The following is a 13,363-nucleotide window of genomic DNA, read 5'->3' on the forward strand; positions in this document are numbered from 1 at the left end:
GACAGGATAAGCTTGACAGGATAGCTGTGACAAGCAGATGAGGTAGCCTAGATTTAAGCGACTAACAGTGCCTGGGAAGTATAAGCAGTTAGTATCTCATTTCTCTTCTTGACCACATAGGAAGGACGGCCATACCTCCTGGTTTTCCTGCTGTGTCAGTCTAATTAGGAACAGCACCCCGAGTGTCCTAGTTAAGATGATAAAGTATACAGTTACTCTACAACCAGGTAATGCTGGGGTTTTTTAATTAATTAATTATTTATTTATTTTTTGCGGTACGCGGGCCTCACTGTTGTGGCCTCTCCCGTTGCGGAGCACAGGCTCCGGACGCGCAGGCCCAGCGGCCATGGCTCACGGGCCCAGCCACTCCGCGGCACGTGGGATCTTCCCGGACTGGGGCACAAACCCGTGTCCCCTGCATCAGCAGGCGGACTCTCAACCACTGCGCCACCAGGGAAGCCCTAATGCTGGGTTGTGATGACTGTCTTTGTCAGAGAGCTTTTATGGCGAAGAATGAAACCCACTGGAGCCCTCTTAAGCCAAGAGGGGGATTTATGGGCAAGTGGCAGTGGTAGTCCACAAAACGGCCAGGCTCCACGAGGGGCCAGAACTCTCAGAAGTCCCTGTTCTCCTCTCTCTGGAGCTGTGTGTCCTCTTGATTGCGTCTCCCTGCACATCTGGTTTTGTCTTTTCCCTTTGGGCAGACTGGCTTTAGCTGTTTTGGCGAGCACGAGACCACCATCACCTCGAACTTTATACCATCTTCAATTCACATGGACTAAGTCAGATCTTGAACTCTAACTTCATACCCTTGGAAAAAAAGAAAAAAAAGGATTCCTGGCTTTTTGCATGCACGCAAGTACATTCCAAATGCACTGCTTTGGGTGTAGCATCCAGCGATGGCTGGGTCAGCTGTGACTCCTGCTTTGTTGCCCCATTTAACAGGTCTCTGCGAACAGTCTCTCTGTGTTCCCAAGGGAGACTGGGAAGACTCTTTAAAAAGGGGTGTAGGATGGAGAATAAATTGTCGATGGAGGAAAAGATGACCTCTTTAGTAACCCCACCCCTGGCATACGGCATTCTGATGTCCCACTGAGGGACTTCCCCACTGTCGCTCAGCAGGCATGGTTTCCATGCTCCCAGAATTCAATCAGACTTCTGCTTCCGGGGTCTCTTTACTTCGAAGTATTTTTTTCTGTGCCGGGTGAACTGAAGCTAATAAATTCAACTGTCCTCAGGAACCCACATTTTGGCAGGGAATGTGAATGTTCCCTCCTCACAGCTAGTCAACATGCTTTTGTTTTCTCAGAAGCTTCCTAGGGGCAGGGGGCCTTCAAGTAGCACTTCTCAAGCTTTCCCACCAAAGCAGCCCTGACCATGGAAAGAAGTCATGTGAGTGGGGTTCTGGGATTGTAACACAAAGCAAACATAAAATGTCTCACATTTTAGCTTTTCACGCAGTTCAAATTTGTACTTTATAGAACGTTAATGTTGGTTATAACTTTTTTCTCAAACTTTGGCATGAAACCATACTTCTCAAACAACATATTGTGACTCTCCTATAACTGAGTATCTGCAGGCACACTGCCACACACAGACTCAGCCCAGTGGAAGGGATAGAGAACCATGGATATCTAGGCATCAGGGTAAGTCATGGAGAATCGATTTTGGAGTAGAAGGCCTTTGTTTGGTCTCTCAGATCATGAAACATTTGAACATATGCCTGTAGGGTTGAATCTGAATCGTATGCACACTTTCTTATGCATTCTTTTGTTTCTTAGGCAACAACCCAGAGGTTGATCTGGGTTCTAGTCCTAGTTCTAGCTGGGTTCTCCTCGCCACGCTCACACTAACTATTGGCTATTATAGGGCTGAAAAAAAATGAAGTAACCTCACGTCTTCTTCAGACTAAATCTCCTGTATTCTTTGCCTTGTCGTGAGTGCGTGCTCCCTGCCCCTCATCCTCTATTCTAACGCTGTTTGTCAGCTGTGCCCTCATCAGGCACACGGGAGACCGTCCATGCTCCCCGCACTCTCAGCACAGCTGGCTTCTCGGTGCAGCCCAAGATGGTATCGGGCATTGCGCAGCCCTGGCATGTTCTCACGAGAGCATGCCCCCTCCCACTCTTGCTCAGCTGTTTCCAAATAGATTGTTATTAAGTAGTCTTCCTGATACTGTATTTCTACAGGAAACTTTTCTTAAAATTTAACGCATGGTTTTACATGCATTCTGACTAAATGTTGCCTTTTACTTTGCTTACCATTTTAGGCTTTTCAGATCTTTTTGAATCTTGAGTTTGTTGTACTTTTCCAAGTTTTCTCTTTTTTTAACCTCCCTAACTTTTTTTATACCTATTGTAAACTCTAGGCACTATGTCATAGAGCAGATCTCCAGATCTCCATCTTGCATAACTGTAACTTTATATCCGCTGAAAAATAACTCCCAATTTCTGCTTCCACCCTCACCCCAATCTCTTGGCAATTACCATTCGATTTTCTGTTTCTACAAGTTTGACTATTTTAGATACCTCACCTAAGTGTGATCATACAGTATTTGTCCTTCTGTGACCAACTTAATGTCTTCCAGATCCATCCACTTTGTTGCAAATGGTAGTATTTTCTTCCCTTTTAAGGCAGGATAATATTCCATTATATGTATCTACCATATTTTCTTTATCCATTCATCTGTGGTTGGACAGTTGGGTTGTTTCCATATCTTGCCTATTGTGAATAATGCTGCAGTGAACATGGGAGTTCAGGTATAGCTTCAAGATCCTGATTTCAATTCTTTTGAATATATACTTCAGGAGTGGGGTTGCTGGATTATATCGTAGTTCTATTTTTAATTTTTGGAGATTTTACCTCTGTAATTTTCATGAGTGTGTCTTTATGATTTTATCCAAGTCACTAATAACTGTGTTGAACAGGTCAAAGAATCCTGCAGAAGTCCACTGAAGTCTGTTCTCTGGGTACTTTCATTCAACTCTCAACAACATATTAAGTGTATATTAAATGCCAGGCTACTTGCAAGGTACTAGGGATATGGTGGTGAGAAAAACCGCCATGTCCATACCCTCATGTGGCTTACAGTTTAGTGGGGGAAATAATACTGGTTATACAATCTCACATGTATAATAAGATGTATAATGATGAAGTGATAATATATTTTGGAGGAAAAATAGAGGGTGCCAAGGGGAGAATCTGACCTGGTCTAAGGATTCAAGAGAGTTCCCTATTTGAACTGGGAATTAACAAGGTAAAGAGGGGAGGGCACTGCAGACAGAGGGCACCGCACAGGCAAAACTTAGTGATGGAGCCCGCATGGTCAGGAACACAAGGGAAGGCCAGTATCGCTGGAGCACAGATCCTGAGGGAGGTGGCATGAGACGTGGGCTAGTTTAGAAGTTGGCTCTTTTGAGAGAAAAGTGGAAAGCTTTGACAGTGTCAATGCAGGGAAGTAGCGTAGTAAGATCTTCATTCTTAAAAGATCCCTCAGCGTGGAGAGTGGGTTAGAGAGAGGAAAGAGTGTTTTTGGGGAGAGACTTCCCTGGTGGTCCAGTGGCTGAGAATCCGCCTTCCAATACAGGGGACGTGGGTTCAATCCCACGAACTAAGATGCCACATGCCGCAGGGCAACTAAGCTCGTGTGCTGCAACTACTGAGCCTGCGCACCGCAACTACTGAGCCACACGCTCTGGAGCCTGCACGCCACAACTAGACAGAAGCCAGCACCCCGAAACGGAAATATGCCACATGTCGCAATTAAGACCAGACGCAGCCAAAAATAAATAATTAATTTTTTTTTTTTTTAAAAGAATGTTGATGGGGAGACCATTCAAGAGGCTACTGTCAGAATTCAGGCAAGAGATGAAAGCAATTTGGACTAGGGTGCCAGCAGTAGGAATGGAGAGAAATGGATGGTTTTGAGAGGTACTTAAGAATACAGTAGACAGGACTTACTGATAGCTCAGATATGAAGAGTAAGGAGAAGAGACATAAAGAACGGCCCTTAGTTTCTCATTTTTATAACTATATGAATAGTGGTACCCTTGATTATGGCAGGGAATACTGCAGGTAGAGCAGGTTTGGGGAGCAAATGGGATAAGTTTGACTTCAGACATGTAGTGTTTGGGTACCACTGAGATATCCAAATAGAGATGTTGAAAATAATAACAGGAAGCACTTATATCAACATATTAGGTGATATTTAAAGCACTTTGTATATATGAATTCATTTACTCTTTACAGTACCCCTGTGTGGAAGGTACTTTTATGAACCCCACTTTATAGAGAAGGAAACAGAAGTACAGAGAGTTTAAGTAATCTTCCCAGAGTCACACAGCTAGTCAGGAGAGAGGTTAATAAGTAAGTTTGGCACTGAGAAGAAAGGTCTGGACTAAAGTTATAAATTTAAGAATCATTGGTAAGTCACAGGTATGGAGGAAACTGTTCCAGGAAGATAGCACAGAGTAAAGAGAGCTGAACACTGGGTTAGAAAAATTACCCACAATCTATGAATAAGGCCAGGGGGATGGCTGGCTGCATGTCCTCTCATTACATCCTGAGTCAATGTTTATCAGACCTACCCATGGATTACTTAATTTTCTAGGAAAATATACCATTGTTTAACTTTGCTTCTTTTTACTATTAATTAAGAGTTCACTCATGAAGTTGCATTTACTTGTATATTTGTGCCCCGTAGAGATACAAATGATTTCTACCTGGCAGAAAAGAAAATTCCAAAGGTTAAAACTAATAAAAACAGTAACCAGTTTTGTATGCAAACAGCAATCTTATTCTAACTTTCTTGTCTTAAAAGGACTACAAAACCACCAATTCCTTAAATCTTCTTAGAAGCAGCTTTACTAGTTTACTGGTTCCATAATTCATTATGGAGTTGAGTAAAACCCTTGACACGTGTTCATTCTCTCTTTGTAAGAGTCATGGTTTAACTTCTGAGAATTGCCCTAAGCAAGAAGCGGGTCTTGAGCATCTTCAACAGTCTTTGGGAGAACCATTACTAGCCACAAATCCACCAGCTGTTCCTGAGCCCACATTTCTCCTTCTTTTCATTTATTCATTTTTTAAAATGTATTACTGGAAAAGTACTTAGCACAAGGCATTGTAAAAAGCTCAGGGCATGGGAAAGAGAGAGTGAAATATGAAGATGATGCTTCTGAGGTGCTTATGGTCCATGGTGGGAGGGGAGGGGAACACACAAATCAACAGGAAACCATAATATGTAACGTGCCATCAAGGAAGGATGCTACGAAGCATATGAGAAGGCTTTGCAATGGACCTTAAATGATAAAGGGGGGACTTTTCTAGATGGAAATGAGAAGAAAGGATGGAAGCAATAACGTGAACAAAGGTGACACACAGCAAAAGAGGGTACCATGTTAACATTTTGGTGACATTCACATAACCCTTGCTTTGGCATTCTGCACATGCCAGTTTAGATCCCTTGGAAATGGCTGAACCTGGGAACCCAAGCAGGCTCTCAGTGCTCACGGCCCCCCCTTCCTGAAGGCTCAGAAATGGTTCACGGTCACAGAATCTCCTAATAGGTGACTCCCCATCTGGAACGCAGATGGGCATTATGTTCATCCCAATTGCTACATCTTTTCATTGCTCCAGGCATGACATTCATATGGGATTTTTGAGTCAAGACTAGTTTGTCCTTAACTATTGAAAAGAACCTAATAACTATAAAAACAGAGAAGCAAAAATTAGTTACCTGGGTTTCTGGCCTTATTTTTCTGAGGAGATGGCTTTGAAACATGTATAAAATGGGCAAAACAACTACCCAAAAGTAGTTCTTCCAGAACACTATTCCTGAGCAGGTCCTGTGTCCTCGGTGGAGGTGGGGATTTTCTATGCCCTGGAAGGCAGGACTCGGGACCAGCTGGCTCTTCCCACGTAGCTGACATTGTACGAATTCCTTTCACCTGATCATCTATAATTCTCAAAATACCCATTAGGATTGTCCTTTCCATTTTACAGAAGAGCAGAAGCACTTTCAAAAAGAGTAAATAGAGGACCAAAGATCATGGAATTGGGGTTTAGCCCAGACTTAACAAAGTGCACATATGTTGTACGTTCTTTAAAGCAATTAGGTGTTAGTTGCTATTTCCTGTTCTGGCTTCCTGTCTCAATTGGCAGATTCCTGTGACCCGTGTTTTCTTGTCCACTTGGGACTGCTGCCTACGTTCTGATGGTGCCCAGGGAGACCTTAGAGCTCAAGCCCTTTTTATTATTTATTCCCTGGCCCCAGTCCAGGGGACTTTATTCTCAGAGCTTCCTAGGAACTCCTCAGAAAATCTTACCTAAGATCTTCATTGTAAGAACACATCTAGCTAGGCTGTGCATTGATAAAAAACTGAGCACTTAATATACAGGGAACAGATCTGAGATCTCCCACAAAGACCAGATAGCTCCTTCCTTGCACCAGGAGAAACCTGGTGTTTTACATCTATGAAGTTCACTTTGTTTCCATAAATATTTAGTAGATCTGTATTATGTGTCAAGAACTGCTCTGTATCACTAGTCACCAGGGATGCTAAGATGTAAACAACAGAGTCCCTGCCCCAAGAAAAATTACATTTTCATTGCCTAAGGTAGACAGTGTGTAAGAGGGTCTGGGGGCTCTCTGTGGGAGTTTAAACTGGGAGAGCCTGTTTGAAGGACAATTTGGCAGCATCTACTGACATTTTAAATATGTACAGTCTTTGATGGAGGACTTTCACATCTGTAAATTATCCATAGTGGTGCTCATACATAGGCAGACATATATTTAAATATATCTAAATATTTAAATGTATCTACCATATTTAAATGTACATGACATTTGTTTTTAACAATGGTATGTCAGAAAAGAAGCATTCCATGGAAAAGAACAAATTCTACTTTTATGTTCTGACATGAACAATTGTCCACATATAATCTTCATATGTAATTCCAAAACAATATAGAGTGTGCTTTCATTTATGAAAATCATTAACCTCTATTACGTGTGTGTCTGTGCACACATATGCACACATGTATAAATGCCAAGAGAGAGCTCCGGGTGGATGCCCAACAAATTACCAATAGGTTCTCCTTCTGGAGACAGGAATGGGATACAGATTCAGGGTAAAGATAGTCTTCCACTTTTTATTATACAAGTCTCTGTATAATTTAAATGGTTTTTATTACCTTGGATGTTCACTTAAAATAACTTAAAAGTTGTGCTACGAGAAAAGCACAGTGAGCTGTAGGAATTCAAAAAGGTAATGGAGTCCTGCTGGCCTGGGGCAATCACGGCAGATAAAGAGGGACATTTAGAGCCAGATCAGGGGTATTTTAAAACAAGAATGTATTCCAGATGAGGAAATGGAGTGAATGGCAAGCGTGCTGAGCATTCTGCAAGCAGGATTTGGATGACAACCAGCAGAGGGCTTGGGTGCCCAGGAAGTCCCAAAGGACTGAACTGAAATGTTAGCCTCTCTGAGAAACTTTCTGAGATTCTCCTCTTTGATTTAGATCTTTTGTGTGTTTACCCATTACTTGCATCATCTCAGGTGTCTGATAAATATTTGTGGGCCAAGTAAATTAAATCACTGTTAATTACTGAATGCATTGTATCATGTGTATCCCTCTATCATAGCACTTATTAAACTCCACTAGGACTGCCTCCCCTACTTGACTATAAGTCTTTTCAGGACAAGAAAAATGTCTTTTTCTTTTCTTTTCATATCTGCTGGGTCTATTACTCAAAACAAAATAGACAATCCAAAAATTCTGTTGAATACCTGTATATGCCAACCATGAATGAACTAATCAAGTGTGAGATAAAAATAAATAAATAATACATAAATAAATGACAAAGTGGGTGGTGCTCAACAGTAGACTAAGGTACTTGGGCCTATTCTGAGGGCAGTGGGAAACCACTAAACTTTTTGTGCAATATTATCAGAGCTGGTTGGAGGATGGAAAGGAAGAAGAAGAGTTAAGAAACTCTTCAAATAGTTAAGATGGGAGAAGGTGAACATATAAAACTCCCCAAAGCAGATCACACTTGATTCAGTTGGCAGACAAAGCATCACAGCGAGAACAAACTGCAGAAACACAATTAACACGTTTTGATCAGCATCTGTACGTATTCCACAGAGAGGGGTCTGTGTTTTCTTTGGGGAAGGGTGAGAGAGAGGGGTGGAGAGGCCCGTCGGAAGGGAAGGAGCGAGAATAAATAGGTGACTGTGTAGCTCAAGGCAAAGTTCACCCTGCCCCCTACTTTCCAGGACACGGTCTTACTTTCCTTTGTGCATAAAATAGTGCTCATCTGCCTGCCTGCCTGCCTGCTCACACTGGCTGCTGAGCAAGGCTGCTGATTCCAGAAAACTAAGAAATCATGCAAGACCTTTGCTCATTTATTTTAAGATAAGTAAGCAAGAAATGGTGGGGGGAGAGGCTTTGTTATTCTAACAGATGACGCTGAGGATAGAAAGAGAAATGGAGCCTTTAGAAATCTAAGTAAAAGCCCAAGTGACTTAAGCACAAAGTCCCCAGGCCTCTTGCACCAAATGAGCCCCTTTGTGCTGTTGCAGCTTCTTTACTTCACCTGGCACAAAGGAAATAAATAAAATGGCTGTCAGATGACATATTTACAGCTTTGACTGAAGAAGACATGAAAAATTGGAAGCTCTTTTTACTTATACACTCTAAGGACCACTTTCTGCTGTCAAGTTCAAGTGGCAGCATTTGGCCAAGTAATGCATGAAGCTCTGGGGGCCAACTGTGCCAGCAGTTGAGGGGGAACAGCGTCCAGGGGAGGAAGGAGAAGAGACAGCCACTTGCTGGGACTGCTTCTGTCAGAGGCCTTTGACAGAACAACAAACAGGAAGTTTTCTCCTTAACACAAGGAAATAAACGCCAAAAAATAAATCGTTTTTAACACATGTGACTTTAGAAGGAGTTGAATTCACATCTGATTTCTTCAAAGAGTCCAGGTATAAAACAGGGAAGTCTTCTCCATTTGTCCCCTGAAAAGACACATCATTTGTGTCCTATGGAGCTCAACTTGGACAACTGGATACGTCTACCTATAAATAACGAGAGAGACTTTTCAAGCAGACATTAATCTAAGCAACTGGTATGTAATTGAGTGGCCAGATGAGCTCTCCTCCTTTGGGACACACAGTCTCTGCCCGCACAGTAATTCTGGGGATGGGGCCACTGCCCAGGCCAGGATGGGAATCTCTCTCTGGGGGCTGACCCTAAAGTCAGTTTACCAGACACGCCGGACTGCAGCTTTACAATCACACTGTGCGTGTTCTCCTGTGTGACGGCTGTTACTACATTAACCCTCTGTGAGTTTCAATATGGTTTTCTCAGGAAAGCTCTGGTCCTGTTTCTGCCAGGCAAAAAGGGGAGGGGAAGGAAAGAAAGCAGCATTCATTTATTTATTCAACAAAATAGGTGCTGGATAAAGTGCGAAATTTACGGACAAAAATAGCAAGCAAAATGGTAGGTTTGAAAGGACCCCATTAAGGTCTTTTATGTGTGATTCTTTATAATGGGATAAACTCAGAGGAGAAATAGCAGCCGCCCAGCCAGCCAGCCTCCACGGGGCAGGCGTCTGCTTTTGTAACTGTTCAGAAGACCGTTAACACAGCAGGTCTGAGACCGCTGTCCTTTGAAAGGCATGCTTGCAAGTTGGCTCTTGGCTGGCATTTGGGACTTTGGATTTGGGGAGTGTTTCCATCATTTCCTAACTGATAAGGGTGGTTTAAAGTAGCTAAACTGTTTGTACAAACAATGTCGTTCACGGTGAACACTGGTTTTCTTTCTGGGAGTCTGGATTTTGGTATGTGCTAGGCAGAGGGTGCCTACATGACCAGTGTCCAATAAATACACTGGGCATTGAGTCTCTCACAAGCTTCTCTTGTTTCTACATCTTTTTGCTGGAGTAATTAAGCATGTCCTGTGTGTCTCTGCTGGGAGAAGACTCTTGGAAGCTTGCAGCTGGTTTCCTCCAGACTTTGCCCCAGGTGCCTTTTTCCCTTCGCTTATTTTGCTTCGTATCTTTTTGCTGTCATTAATCACAGCCATAAGACAACTATATGCTGAGTCCTGTGATTTATTCTAGCCAGTCACCAAACCTGGAGGTGGTCTTTGGGGACCCCCTGCTCCATCTTTACTGTGCCCTATACTTAATGATCAAGCCTCTCATGTAAGTTCTTATTTAATTCTATTTTCAGGAGCTCATTCAATGGGACTTTCTGGAGGCAGAGAGCACCAGGGTGAATTCCAAAGCAGAGAAAAGATAATGAAGGGGAAAATGCAGCTTACCCAGAGCCCATTGACTCTGCTGGAGTTTAGTATAGGAGGTCTTCATTATCTTTGTATTGCATTTAGCCTTAGTTATTACTACAGAGTTTGATGTGTGCTTTTTACAATGTCATATTTTATGTTTCTTATATTCTGGAGGTGACAAGTCAAGTTCATACATCTTAACAATTATTACAAAAACTGTATTTTTTCAAGTGTTGAGTCCTCTATTATTCCATAAATAAGGATTTTTTAAAACAATAGAGAAAAATACTCCAGTTTGCTGAATTTATCACTTGAGCTCCTTTCCAAGTTATTTTCTTTCATTTTAAATGAACTTTGATTTGTCAATCTTTTTAACAACAAAGGCATCTACAATGCAATTATATGCTTCTTCTAGAAACTGAGTATATAAGCATGAACACAAGTATGCATGTATACCCATGGGTACAAAGGACAGAACTCTGTTTTGATTGGATATTTCTCCTTTCTTTTCTTTAGCTTACAGACACATCTTTCTTTCCTACATCTTATTGGTTCCACTAAGCCTACAAATTCAAATATAAACGCTTTCAGTAGGCCCTGAAAGTTTTGGAGACGGTGGCAAGGAAATAAGGGTCCTTATTTGTATTTGTTATCTTCAGAGCTCTAAACGCTTTTGATGGCTCTTTTTGCAGTGAACGTGGCAGACACTGGTGGTTTGCATACCCCCAAACCAGATATTTCCCTCTTCTTCCTTTGCTAACAGAACCTTGATTTTGGGGTGGTAGCCATGTATCAAGCTCCAGGAGGTGAATCATGATTGATCTAAGGCAATCAGGGCAACCGTGTTTCTCTTCTCCAGTGGTTCATCTAGCAATGCCCATGTGACCAAGTTCTGGCTGATAAACCATAAAGAAAGTCTGATGGGAGCCTCTGGGAAAGATTTTCTTTTCCCTCCATAGAGATTCATATGAAGAAAAATCTCTGTTGCTTCCTTTCTACCTTTTATGTTTTAGACACAATTAGATAAGGACTTGATTTCTGGAGGTGGAGTGTCTATCCTCTGACCATGAGGTTACATATGTGAGCATGAAAGCTAACATCTCATGACAGTGGAACAGAAAGATGAAAAGTGCCTGGGCCTTGGGTGACTGTTGAACCACCAAACTAATTGTGGGTCTGCCCTTCTCTGGATTTCTTTTCACGTTAAGAATAAACGTTCTTATCCTTTAAGGCTGTAAGTTTTTCTCTTACTTGTGGGTGAATGTATATTGATACAATCAGTAATGCAGTGCGACTCAAAATAATATAACATTGATAAGCGTAGGGGATACCAAGATGCTCTGCTCATATCTACTCTTTACATCCTAAGCACCCATTCTCCAGCTGCTGGGAACATGGGCTGCTGATGGCTCACAGCTGTGATGAGAAATTGCCTCACCCAAGGCTACGGCCCCAACCAGGGGGAGCTGATGCAGAGAGAAAATGACCTAGCCCTCTTCTCTCAATTTGGGACAACTCTGGAGGGTCATCTGCAGGAGATGGCTGTGCCATGGCATTCTGTTGACCTGGCACATTCCATATACAGATCCTCTTTGACTTACAACGTGGGTACATCCTGATAACCCACTGCAAGTTGAAAATATCGTAAGTTGAAAATGCATTTAGTATATGCAACCGACCTAATATGGTAGCTTAGCCTTGCCTACCTTAAATGTGCTCAGAACACTTACATTAGCCTAGAGTTGGGCAAAATCATCTAACGCAAAGCCTATTTTATAAAGAAGTGTTGACTATCTCGTGTAATGTATTGAATACTGTACTGAACGTGAAAAACAGAAAGAATGGTTGTCAGCGTATCGGTTGTCTATCCTCCTGATCGCGTGGCTGACGGAGAGCCCCATCACGCTGCCCCCGCCCAGCGTCCCGAGAAATCATCTTACTAGCCCAGGAAAAGATCAAAATACAAAGTCTGAAGTATGGTTTCTACTGAATGCATATCACTTTCACACCATCAGAAAGTCAAAAAAATGTAAGTTGAACCATCTAAGTTGGGGACAGTCTGTAGTTACCGTTTCAACGGCAGCTTATCTGAGTCTTGGAGAAATGAATTGTGATCCTCTCAGAACTCCAGAGCCTGGGAGGAACTCTAAGGGGCTACTATGAGGCCATCTCCTACTTGATTCCCCACTTCCCCAGGAGACTGTCACGAGTTAGTTGCTTATTGCCTTGTAGGTTATCATGAGGTATGGGGCTTTCTGTCCCCTGCCCCTTAACAGAAGACATGCAGACACAACTGCTGTGCTGCAGGCTAGCACTGGCCCCTCAGCAACTGTGTGTCCCATGGCTCCTGTGTCAGTCATCTGTCTCTTTTCCTTTCAGTATCATCCTTTTTGGTGTGTGGGATGCAGACCATGGGGAATGGCACCTTTGACTTTCTCTTCCTTTTGCTGTCTAGATAAGTAGTAAATTGTCTAAATCTAAAAGTAGCTCATTGCATGTTTACTGGCAGAATCTCAGGCTTTGGCCTTTGGCTTGTCTTGTACGTGTGTACTTGACACCCATCACTACTCCTAAGGTTTCTGCAGGAGTCACTGAGCCTCAACTGCAATCACATGGCAGGTCAGCTTTTCTCTATGCCTGGGGTCACTGTCCTCACTTCCCTACATGTGTACCTCCCAAGACATCTCCCAAAAAAACTGCATGCAATTCTCTCTTAGCATCTGTTTCCAAACCTAAGATGATGGGTCCTAGCAGTGGTCCTAGAAAGCGGACTCTAAAATGGGATTCTGGAGATGGATTATTCACCCACCAGCTGGCAAACAGGACCTCATCACTGGTGGTAGAATCCCTGAGATGCTTTAGGGGTGCAGTTATTAAAACTTTCATTGATGGTAAACTGGGATGAGTACCGGTAGGAAGGTATGTACTGGATGGAGGAATACATTTGCTGCTTGAGACGTCTGGAGGAAATGGTAACTAATAGACTGTGGCATTGCTGGCTGTTTCCAAGTGCCACTGATTTTTCAGAGTTACTGACAGGCTCAGCAAGATTAAGCACCAATTCAAGGCA

Source organism: Hyperoodon ampullatus, assembly GCF_949752795.1.
Source record: "Hyperoodon ampullatus genome assembly, chromosome: 12".
Lineage (NCBI taxonomy): Eukaryota > Metazoa > Chordata > Mammalia > Artiodactyla > Ziphiidae > Hyperoodon > Hyperoodon ampullatus.